Genomic DNA, 12,720 nt, shown 5'->3' with positions numbered 1-12,720 from the left:
ATTTATGAATTATTCATTCAAGGTTGCATTTGAATGACCTTACCAGCTAAAGGTCTGTCGTATCATATGAGATAATACCGCTATGAACCATATATATCTGCTCTTTCAAAGGAGCCTGACCCTCTTTCAAAGTATACTTAACTTTATTCAAGATGTTTATTTAAGATTGAGCAAAACTAGGATTTTTTAAAAATTAGTAGCTTTGTTTGTGGCTAATCCACAGGCAGCCCAAACAAGGTTCCTATGTATGGTTATAAATAAGGGAATGTATGGGAGTTACGATAAAGATATAAATGTTTCACTTAGCAATATTTGCATAAAACGTGCTTCAGTCGTTGCTTTAGTCTTTTGGCGAAGTTTTAGCGCGATTTGAGGAGGTTTTGAGTGTTTTTTCTTCTTCAAAATCTGTTCTTCATCTAAAATAATGTAAATAACCATTATTTAGGTAGAGAGCAGTAAATTTTGAAAGAAAAAAAAAACAAAAAAAAAAACAACAACAACAACAACAACAACGCACCTAACGGCCTCAAATCGCGCTGAATCTATACCAGAAGACTAAACAAGGTACAAGCAATGACTAAAGGAAGTTTTAAAACAAATTGTTGAGTTAAACGTTTTATTGTGATATTGATGGCTTTGGAGAAACTGATGAATTCTTGTTATATCCTCCAACATGGCCGCCGTGTCTTTTGTTATTTAATTCTCTTGAGAATGGTTGAAAAACCATCAATACCTCTCGTATATGGTGTGTTTGTACCCAAGCTAGACCCACCAAGCTTCTTGCCATCTCACCGTTCGTCTCACTTCAATAGCGCAGCGCACTGATTCTAAAAATAGCTTAAAGATTCGGACAAACATTGCATTCTGTTTAACCGCTACGAGGATTATACGAACCGATTTTATTGTTTTTACTTAAAGTTACAATAATAACCCATGTAAACTAAGATCAACTGCGATCGGCTGTGAAAATTATCTGCTGAAAGTAAACTTGTAAATTTGTTTGTCCGAATTTCGCCCTTGTTTTCGTTTTTATGACGTTACGGTTACGCTACCTAATAGCACAGGGAACTGTGAAGGGGAGTATCACACCCAAAGAATCTTATTCTCAAGGAAATCACAAGTAGTCTAAAATGGGTAAACTGATTACACACAAGGTATAAAAGTCTATTTTACAAAACTTTTCCGTGATCTTGAATGAAAGGTTTTCTCATCTCTTATCTCTTACGATCCACTCCCACTCAAAATCTTCTCATTCTGCAATACAAGGCTTTCCTTTGGTCTCTCCACTCAAGCAGGGTACCTGTTATCTTTAATATCTCTAACCAGGTGATCTCTAACACTTAGCTTGATAGTTGATACCGAAAGTCTTCCGATGACTGCGAAACGTACCCGTGTATCACGAAAAATATGTTCTAGAATAATGTTGAATTCTGGATTAGAATACGTACCAAATACCCAATTAGGGGCAAAATATATTGGTACCGAAGCTATACTAGGATTATTTACGTTGCCTAACTCAAAGAGGCCTACCTTAAAGTAAGCATTTTGATTAGATGAAAAAATTTACATGCATTTTATTGGTTCGGGGCGAAAGCTATTTGGAGTGCAGGATAAAACAAAAGAAAAGACTTTTCTCGCTGTTTCAATTTAAACGAACTTTTTGTTATAGGAAACCTTTTATTTTTATTTTTTACTAAAAAGGTTTCTGAAGTATTCGCTGTTTCAATTTAAACGAAGATGTTTTATAACTTTTTGTTTGTAGGAAAACATAATTTTCTTTGCTAAAAAGGTTTCTGAAGTATTCCTCTTCTTATGACAGCATTTTAAAAACCGCAAACCGCAGTTCCGGCTTTTAGTTTCTCCTTTTTACTAAAGCAAGCCATTTTTCACTTTTTTTCCAAAATGACAGCAGTTGATGTCCGAAAATGTTCATGAAAGATTCGAAGTTTTCAACTTACTTGTAATAAGACTACTCAGTTTGTGTTGTTCTTCGATTTTCTTCAAAAAACCTCGATCTGAAAGTACATAGAGCGAAAGTACATTCCCTACCCGACTCCTGAAAGTAAAAAAATGTTATTCTAAAAGCTTTATATTTGGATAAAGATTTTTAGTTCCCTACTGCGTCGTAAATGAAGCCCCTTCAATAAACATTTAGCTTACTTTAGGCGTCTTTTATAGGATTAATCTATCTTTTTTTCTTGTTTCACGCTGACAGAAAGAGATGTAGGAACGTTTAGTGCGAGACAGGAGAGAATTTAGGAAGAAAAGAGGGTGGGTAAAAGAAAAGAAAAGAAAAGATCAGAGAGGAGTAAATGTTGGAGTAAATGAATGCATGAAAGAAAGAAAGGAAGGAAGGAAGAAAGACAGAAAGAAGAAAAGAAGAAAGAAATGAAAAAAGAAACTAAGAAAGAAAGAAAGAAAGAAAGAAAGAAAGAAAGAAAGAAAGAAAGAAAGAAAGAAAGAAACAAGCAAACAAAAGAAAGACAAAAGAAAGAAGAAAGAAAGAAAAAAAAAAAAAAAAAAGTAAAAGAAGAAAGAATCGGGGAAGGAAGAAAGGATTGGATGAAACATTTTTGAAACGAAAATGAGAAATGAGGAATATGTCGAAAAAAGTAATGAAGAGGAAAAGAAAGAAAGACTGAATACAAAAGAAAACATATTTGAAAAAAGCAAGAAAAGATAAATGTAATGAAGATGTGAAATAAAAATGAGAAGAGCACCTTCAATATTTTTTTGCCCTTACTCAATTCAATTAGTCTTTACGAAGAATAGTACGCCTATAGATATGTGATGAATGTTTCGTATGATAGACGTATGGATGTCTTTTTGGACCAAAAATGATTTAAAAATCACTTTTAAAAGTGTCGGGAGAAAATATAAATTAAAATATAGTTGATACGCGATAGCAACTTTTTGGTATATATTTATATGCTTATTCTCTTACTCATGGTCCGATAGCCAATGTGTCCTATTTCTGGCTCTTTGATATACCCATAATTGACACTCCAAAAAGATTACTAAATAAATATTGATATATTTCTAACCGTTTTTTTACCCATATTTATTATCAGCACCAATCCTGTCTTAAAGCTGTTACCACAAATAAAAATACCTACTTCGCAGTTGATATGCAAATGTTGGGAATTTTAACTGTCGACCTCTTGTCTGGAAATTTCGGCACTCTTAGCGAGTAATTAAAGTTATTTTATACGTTTTAGCTTTTCAAAATCCTGCCATGATCAATTAACATTTTATGATCTTTTTTAAGTAATTTGAATTTATGACTCCGCCTGACCGTACTGAGATTTAATAAAGCTTTTGACTTTGCAGGATGTAGGTTCTGTGATAAACGACTCGGGTAATCGATTCTTTCAAATACTAGGCTGTCTTTGTCATCACAAAAACTTTTTAGTGCGGTTTGTTTATAATTTTGTTATTTGGAGTTCGACTTTACGTTAAATAACGAAGAGGTTTTTGGAGGATTTTCTGTGACAAGTTCAGTTTCGTTCCTAGTTTGAGCATTGAAGTCACGAAGGACCGTTTAGGGCTATCGAAAGGTATGTTACTAGACGTAAAAAGATTAAGACTGACAGGATGGAAAAGACACGCACACGGGCATAAATAATCCGTCAAATTTTAAATAAAGATATTCAAAACAAACTCAATCGTCAAAGGAACTATTTGGTAAGTTTGATTTCAACGTTTTTTTTAAACGTAGGTTAAGAATCATCCCAATTTAGTTGCTTTTCAAGGATACAAAACGGTTCAAATTTATCTTTTTTTTTTGCACTCAAAAACTTAGAAATACCAGTCTTTGTGAGATTAGTATTTATCATCTCGGAGAGTTTAGTGCCATAGATCTCCAAGTTTGATAAATGTAGAATTCAAGCGTTCGCTCTTGAAAAAATAATCACTGTTTCACCGCGTCAGAATCGGATCTTCATTCGCGAAATTCTTATTTCTTTTCTCGAGATCTTATTTCTAAATTTCAAATCAATTAAAATGAATCGAAAGTGCATCAAGAAAGAAATGTTTTCCTATGCAAGTATTTTTATTATATAGCAGGAATAAATCTCTAACCTGAAAGTTTAAGGGGGGAAAAAGGACACAAGGTAATTAAATGAATTGACCTCTCAAAAGCGTCTTTTAGAAGTGATATATTTAGAATATGGCTATGATTTGCGATAGAACCAAGCTAAGATTTGCAAGGTTTAACTTACATGTCGTCTGCCTCGCTTAAATTAAGATTTGTTTTCTTAAGAAAATTAAAATGTCTGAAGGTGATAATTTTGAAATTTGATTAAAATTGGAAGCTCCTATCATCTCTTTTTTCAACGATGTGTTGATGGGTCGACTTGAGATCATCAAGAATTGTCCAATGCCTTGTTTGATTTATCGTCGCATGAAAAACCTTCCCTAACTTAAACAAAAAGTATATGTATTCCTTCAATTATTGATTCAACCCAGTCGAGAAAACTTGTCAAAGCAAATAAGATTAAAATTATGATTCAAAAGGGATGTTTTGCGAAAGAAAATACAGTATTCCCAAAAAGTTTTTTTAATCTGTATATTGACAAAGATGCTCCGGTTTCAACCTATTTAAACTATTTTTTTTTTTAAATATTGAAGATTTAAATGAAACTTCAAAGAATTGTGGTTTCTTTTCGTTTTGTTTCGATTGAATGGATTAAAACGGTGATTTTAGTGGCGAATGTCTGGTTTACGCTGGTTATTTAAAAATATATCTTGTCGGAGTCCCAAGTCAATAACGTCACAAAGTTGAAGACTTGAAAACGGGGTCTTCTGACGGTTTACTCTTTCTTATATACGAAGCATATTTATAAATATAATAAATTATATATATATATATACATACATCGCTTTGCAAAAATTCTGCAAATAGAATGAATATCGATATATCGGGTGCATTATGGGTAATTTTCAATTTTAAAAAAACGCTTTAATGAAGGTTAAATACAATATTTTCGGTGAAATATAATCTTAGTGTACATTGTAAACATTAATAATAGACATTTGGCCAAATTTTGGTTGAAAATCTTCTTTTTTTTTTTTTTTAATCTGGAAATCTGGAAATCAGTTTATATAGGGATATATAGATTGATACTTGACTATCGCAGAGTTTTTTGCAAATCGCTGTATATAAATATATTGGTCATTGGTCACAATACAGGTCTTATTATGCTGCTGTATTTCGTAGAGGTGAATATAACACGCACGCGCGCTGGTTTGTTCATTTGTACCGTTTTCAGTCTCTGTTATTTATTAAGTTTACTTGTGTTAAAAATACAAAAAACTCGAAGACTCGCGTCTCGGTAAGTATTCCCCGTGGATATTCACTTCGCCTTTGGTGAATGATTGTAAAAAGAAAAATATATGTATATATATATATAATATTTATTTATATATAATATATAATATCAAGGATGATTTTTGTGTTTGTATATAACGTGGACAATAGCACACGTGCATTTTAAAAATCGAACAATATTTTTTTTTTTCTGAGTAGAAATTCCTCTTAAATTCCTAATTTTCGATTTCATTTTCAGGAGAAAATTGTGGAAAATACGCTCCTGGTTTTGGCTCAGCTTTGATTTTTCCTCCTATTTTAAAGGTAACGAATCTTTGAAGTATTTTTACTAATACGAGAGTTCAATATGAAAATACAGAAACTAATGGAGTGGAATTCAAGTGCCAAATTATCGAATTAATTGTGTTTCACTTCAAAATATATTATTATTTGGAGCTTTTATATCATTAAAAGGATTGTTTGGTTCTTAATGTGGAGTACTGTATCTCCAAATCATTAACTCCATTCTTCAACCATTTACGATACATAGAGCCACTGACTGACGCACTTGAATATTTTTACTTTAATAAGCTTGCATTTTTGTCTTTAAAAGTGCTTTACTGAGAATATATAGTTTTTTCCCTCTAAAAACCTATAATATGCTAGCGTACGGTAAGTTAAAAATAATAGTAATAATGATTTAGCCGTAAGAGCCGTAATTTATGATCATTGTCATGATTTGAAAAGCTAGAATCAAGCTTATATATATACCTTTATCTATATTCACTAGCGTTTTGCATTTATTTTCGCTAGCGTTTTCCATTTCTTTTCTCTTTTGTGTTTGTTTGCTTTTTTGTTTGTTTGCTTGCTTGCAATATTGCTTGTTTGTTTGTTTGCTTGCTTGCTTGCTTGCAATATTGTTTGTTTGTTTGCTTGCTTGCTTGCTTGCTTGCTTGCAATATTGTTTGTTTGTTTGTTTATACCATTCATTCATTCTTTCTTTCTATTCTTATCTTTACTAGTGACTTTTTGATACGACATATAGAACGCGAATATATTATTTCATCAAGACTCTTTCTAGCCTCCTTTGCAGCCGTTCTTAGGGGAGGGAAACGTTGCGTGACGACCCTAAGAACGGCTGCAAAGGAGGCTAGACTCTTTCGTGAATATGTATATTTTTTTGAGAATACGTTTTTCTTGCCACGAATATTTCCCCAATCAATTCTAGCGAGCACGATTCTACCGACTTAGTTTATCCTAACAGCTCAAATGCTACGTGCTTAATCGTTCCCGAGGAACGAATCGAAATCATACCGCATCTAATCTTATAGCGCAGATGTGCAAACACGCGATATTCAGTCTTCATTACTTCACTTCAACTGCTTGTTTTTTTCTCAAGAAATCTTTATGGTACTTCCAATTTTTTTTAGTTTTGAATTCTTTCGCTGACCATCATGATATGTATATTTTCCTTGGGAAAAAGTCACCTGAAGTATTACAAGTTTCTCTCGTCGATATCAAAGCACCTGGTTTTCGATAAGATCTCTTTCTGACTAATTGGCGGCCGGTTGTCTCATCGTTTCAACGTCTTTGCTAGAGGAACATCTAATTCATCCTCGTTCAAGTTTAATTTATCATAAATTAGCCCTAATAAGATTATTTCTGAGTTCAATTCTCAGTAAAATTAGGACTAAATTAAGCTTTTTTTCATTTAACTTTCTAATATCGCTGTGGAAATCCCAAATTATTAGATTTAAAATACTTTGCTTATTGAACTTTGGCTACGTAATATTTAAATTACGTATTTTGTCTGTAATCATTCCTAAGGGAATAAAAGTGGCAGCCATGTTGGATGATGTTCACTATAGGTGGTTTGTAATCATTCCTAAGGGAATAAAAGTGGCAGCCATGTTGGATGGTGTTCACTATAGGTGGTTTGTAATCATCCCCAAGGGAACAAAAGTGGCAGCTATGTTGGATGGTGTTCACTATAGGTGGTTTGTAATCATCCCCAAGGGAACAAAAGTGGCAGCTATGTTGGATGATGTTCACTATAGGAGGTTTGTAATCATTCCTAAGGGAACAAAAGTGGCAGCCATGTTGGATGATGTTCACTATAGGTGGTTTGTAATCATTCCTCAGCGAATAAAAGTGGCAGCCATGTTGGATGATATAGCGAACATCATCCAACATGGCCGCCATTACCTAGACATTTCTAGTAGCTTATAAAAAATCTAATATAGCAGGGAATATTAGTTTTATTTAATCAAAAATCTTTCATTTTTTCCCGAACATTCTCAACTTATTTCCATTAAACATTCAAATCGCTATGGGCAACCGAAGTACTATAAGAAATTTTTTTCAAATCTTCTAAATTTGATTACGATCTTGCTTCATATTTGACGTTTTTCAAACGCCTTTATTAAATTAGAGGATACACATGATGTATGGTGTCGTATATGCCGTATATGGTTAGATTATTATGAATCAACAAACAAACAAAAAAAGAAAAAACGGAAACGAAAATTCTTGGATAACCAATCGTGAGTAACAGTATCAAGTAAATGTTTTAGAGACAATTTGTTTTGGTCAACAAACCAAAAAAAAACTAGCAATGTTTACAGATGTGGTTTTTGAAGCAGGTTTTTGAAGCAATTTTTACAACCCACACGATCCCACTTTTTGACCCTTTGAGCATGCGCTTATAGAGCTCTAGCGCCGAACTCTTGATGCATGTATTTAGGGCTTCTAAACTACTTAAAAGGGGGCTATATATAATCGAAACGACATTTTTATTTTAAATTCGGTATTCCTGACAATATCCAAATTCCTTCCTTAAATTTTTTCCACTTGAATATTATAGATTATTACATCAGCTCCGATTTTCCCGCCTCGGTCTCTCGATCGAGTCGTGCTTTTTTTTTTTTTTTTTCTCGCTGTTTTGAACGCGAGTTGAGTGGCGCGAACTCGGGTTCGAATTTGATTTTTGAAAAAATTGAAACTGGCCAAGTGCTTGTACGAGCATGTTTACCAGACTAAAAAGGAATAAATCATTTTATAGAGCGTTTTCACTCACGTGACAGGCAGCCATGTTGGTGTACCTGATAACAGAGACATTCTGCAAATTTTTTTCATGAAGAGTTCAATTCCCCGAGGATAGAAAATATATTGTTTTGGTACACAAACATGGCCGCTGTGACGTCACGTAAAACTTGAAACAAATCCATTTTAGAGGACGGTCTAATTTGTTTGCACAGCACGATAATGACGTCTTAAGTACTCCTAAAAGGTTTTATCAAAAAGATAAGTTTCAGTCATTATGCTCTGTCTAACTGTTTTTTAACGGATACATATCCACTAATGAATTTGTAAAACACCTTTAATTGGAATTTTTGCATAGATAGTCGTATTACAAAACCATTAAAATCAAAAAATACGGTCTTAAATTGACAGATAAAATCTATTTCTTAAACTTTATTAATTGTGATGAATGGATGGAAGAATAGATAAATGAAAGAAAGAAAGTATGAAGAAATAAACGAATGGATGGATGGATAGACAGGACGACATTAAGCCATGCTGAATGGGTCTATTGCTTATACAATACTCAAGGGAATAGTCATGTGGTCTAAAATGGGACAACATTGAGCCATGCTGAATGGGTCTATTGATTATACAATACTCAAGGGAATGGTCATGTGGTTTGAAATGGGACGACATTGAGCCAAGCTGAATGGGTCTATTGCTTATACAATACTCAAGGGAATGAAAAGATATAACTAGCTAAAAACTAGTGTGAGCTGCGTCGGTGTTTCTAATGAAACAGTAATGATGAAAAGGTAAATTATACACCGTGAAAAGATGAAAAAACTTACTGACGTTTCGGACGCTAGTCCTTCGTCGGAGTATAAGAGGCTCTTTTACTCCGACGAAGGACTAGCGTCCGAAACGTCAGTAAGTTTTTTCATCTTTTCACGGTGTATAATTTACCTTTTCATCATTACTCAAGGGAATGGTCATGTGGTCTGAAATGGGACAACATTGAGGCATGCTGAATGGGTCTATTGCTTATACGATACTCAACGAATTAGATGGGACGACATTGCTTACGGCATGCAATACTCATTTTAGACCATGTTAGTTAACTAAAGAGTCATCATCTTGGCTATTTCTTCTCCTTATCTTCGTCATCCCACACTATTTGCCTTGATATCGACCCCAGCACGTACTTTCATCATGGCTTACCCGATATGGGAAGTGTAACTGCTACAGCCTCAGTAATTATTGATAATCTTGTCGGACCAAATCAAAGGCAAAATTATCGTTTTGTTAAAAAACCGACGTCTACACCAGCACCGGAACAAATGAAATGAGCGGAATTAATTTCTTTTAATGGGCTTAATTTAACCTGAACTTGCATGCCAAGCTTTCTGACAAGTTATTTCGTTTATTGACGTAGATCCCAAGTCTCGTCCTTTAACAGGTGCTATTTTGACAAGTTGAGCTGCCTAGCGGAATACAGAGCGACTCGGGATTTCAATTCCCTTACTTGTTGCAAGGTATTGCTCAAGGTATTGCTCAATGTTTTCTTGTGCGGAGCCAAAACTTTAAGGTTGTGGAAATCAAGAGTTAAGGACTTTATTTGGCAAGTTAGTAGTGGACTATTGCGGTAAGTGCGAAATCAAAAATCGGATTAAAAAAGAGCCGGGTATGGGAGAGACTATATCAGCTCGTTTACTAGTATATTTTTACAAGGGATTGGGTTTTTGCTAGCAAATCGCACAAACCAACTGTCTAGAGATTCTATTTAAAAGCACATCTTAAATTTTCAACTTAATATATTGCTTTGAAGAAAAACCTTGATGTTATTCCCTTGCTGCTTTTGATGAAAAATATTAGTAAAGTAAGCTTCCTCTTAGCTCTTTATTGTTTTCTTAGGATATGTCATTTATTCTTGAAAAATTAAATCCGAAATAAAAAGCATGGGTTTCTAAAACGAACCTTACCATAAACAAAGCGATTCTACTGAAAATATAGAACAAAAAATCATGGTTATTTTAAACTTTTTTTCTCTATGAATAAAATAATCTTAACATTTCTGACATTTTTCTTGTTTATTTTTCAAGTTTATCTCGTGTCATTACTCATCTTTTTTTTTTTCTTTTTCTTATATAGGTTAATATTTGAAGGCAATTTTTTGTTTTAGATCAGTTATTGGAGCTCAAATTCCTTGATTATATATAGCGAATCATTTTTTGAAGCATTCAATCTTTTCGTTTCATGAACGCACAATTCAATGTCAACACAAACGTTTTAGTTTTCGCTATTTTAATATTTCTTTATTCAACTCCTTAATATTCAGACACAGAAAGAGAATGACACAGCCATACCTTCGAGTTTTGCTGCAATCATTTATTTATTCAAAATCTTAATGAAGCATTCTCTTATTTTCGTTCCCTAGTGAGCTGTAATTTGCAGACGTTTATGAAGATTTTTTATTACCAGAATATATTTGTTTGACTTAATCTAAAACCTAATCTCTACTACCAAAAATATATAACTATGATGAAAAATTCGCCTTCAATATCTGCGAAATTCCAAACAAAGTCAAGTAATATCATTATGTATGTTTTTTTTTTTTCAAATTCAGTTATAGAAATATTCTCGGTATGGCATGAGTTATATTAGTTAAAAAGCAAAGGCTATTTGCTTGGCCTTGGGTTTGCATTAACGAGAGAGTCAATGGTGACACAGAAGGGCACTGTAATTATCAGCATGACACTTTGTTAAATTAACTCGAGTCGCCAGACTGCTGTTGACTGTTTCCAAGAGGCAGGGTCTTCATGTTTTGGTTTCAGCGCGGGAACATGAATGAGATAGGACGTTAGTTTTTAGAATGCGGTTCGGTTTAAGCCATGTTAAATAATGCGGTATTCAATGTTGACCATCTTTTTCGTATGTTTTTTAATTCGTGAATGTGTTCATTTGCTAGCCTTATTGATTCTTCCGTCCATCCGTCCATCCATCCATCCATCCATCCATCCGTCCGCCCATCCATCCATCCATCCATCCGTCCATCCGTCCATCCGTCCATCCATTTATCATCATTGTGATTCAAAATACAGTCCAATTGATTGAATTAATATCAAAACAGATTCTGATTCTGTCCACCACACAAGTATTTGCTTTTTAAACTGAATTCTATTTATTTCAAGCAAGCATTTGTGAAATGGTCTCATATTTACACTTGTAAAGGTTATATTTGTACTTTCAATACAAACACAAATACACCAAAAATATTTGACAAGAGCAAACCTCTAGCTTCAGTGGAGGCGTGTGTGGGTGCAACCACAGGGAGCCATTAGACCCTTTTACCTTGGAGATGTTTTCCCATTTCAGCCCACGTGTCATTCCCTTGAGTATTATTTCTTTTATGGGCTCTTTTACCTTGGGCGTAATGTTTTCCCATTTCAGACCACGTGTCATTCCCTTGAGTATTATTTCTTTTATAGACCCTTTTACTTTGGGCGTAATGTTTTCCCATTTCAGACCACATGTCATTCCCTTGAGTATTATTTCTTTTATGGGCTCTTTTACCTTGGGCGTAATGTTTTCCCATTTCAGACCACGTGTCATTCCCTTGAGTATTATTTCTTTTATAGACCCTTTTACTTTGGGCGTAATGTTTTCCCATTTCAGACCACATGTCATTCCCTTGAGTATTATTTCTTTTATGGGCTCTTTTACCTTGGGCGTAATGTTTTCCCATTTCAGACCACGTGTCATTCCCTTGAGTATTATTTCTTTTATAGACCCTTTTACTTTGGGCGTAATGTTTTCCCATTTCAGACCACATGTCATTCCCTTGAGTATTATTTCTTTTATGGGCTCTTTTACCTTGGGCGTAATGTTTTCCCATTTCAGACCACGTGTCATTCCATAGAGTATCATTTCTCTGCGCAAAGAAGACATGATTGTGGTTTCAAGTCAAGCAAAGGAACTTATCCTCATGGGAATGACACGTGATCTGAAATGGGAAAGCAATACACCGAAGGCGACAAAAAGTATTTAGATAAACGTGAAAATCGATTTTATTGATTTTTATGCATTCGAGGTCAAGATAGCCTTGACTGCTAAGCATTCCTTTAAATTATTTTCGATTTGTATAAATGTTAGACGAATGTAGAGTGGTTTTAGAACATTTTTCAACGGATTTTGATCCTAAACGTCTTGTAATCCACGAGTCTCATATTAAAAATAACCTTCCACAGTGTGACAAATGCAGATTGACTGTCGAATCTCTTTGATGGCCTTTCTCGTAGATAGATCGTTTACGAATCTTCTACGACGGCTCAAAACGCAAGCAAAATGGCGGTAAAGACATTTCAAAGCCAAATGTGGCGCATGCGCAG

This window comes from Actinia tenebrosa, unplaced genomic scaffold (assembly GCF_029948245.1).
Source record: "Actinia tenebrosa isolate PJP-AT-01 unplaced genomic scaffold, QUT_ActTen_1.0 PGA_scaffold7__59_contigs__length_16204524, whole genome shotgun sequence".
NCBI lineage: Eukaryota > Metazoa > Cnidaria > Anthozoa > Actiniaria > Actiniidae > Actinia > Actinia tenebrosa.
Note: the sequence above shows the minus strand (reverse complement) of the source record.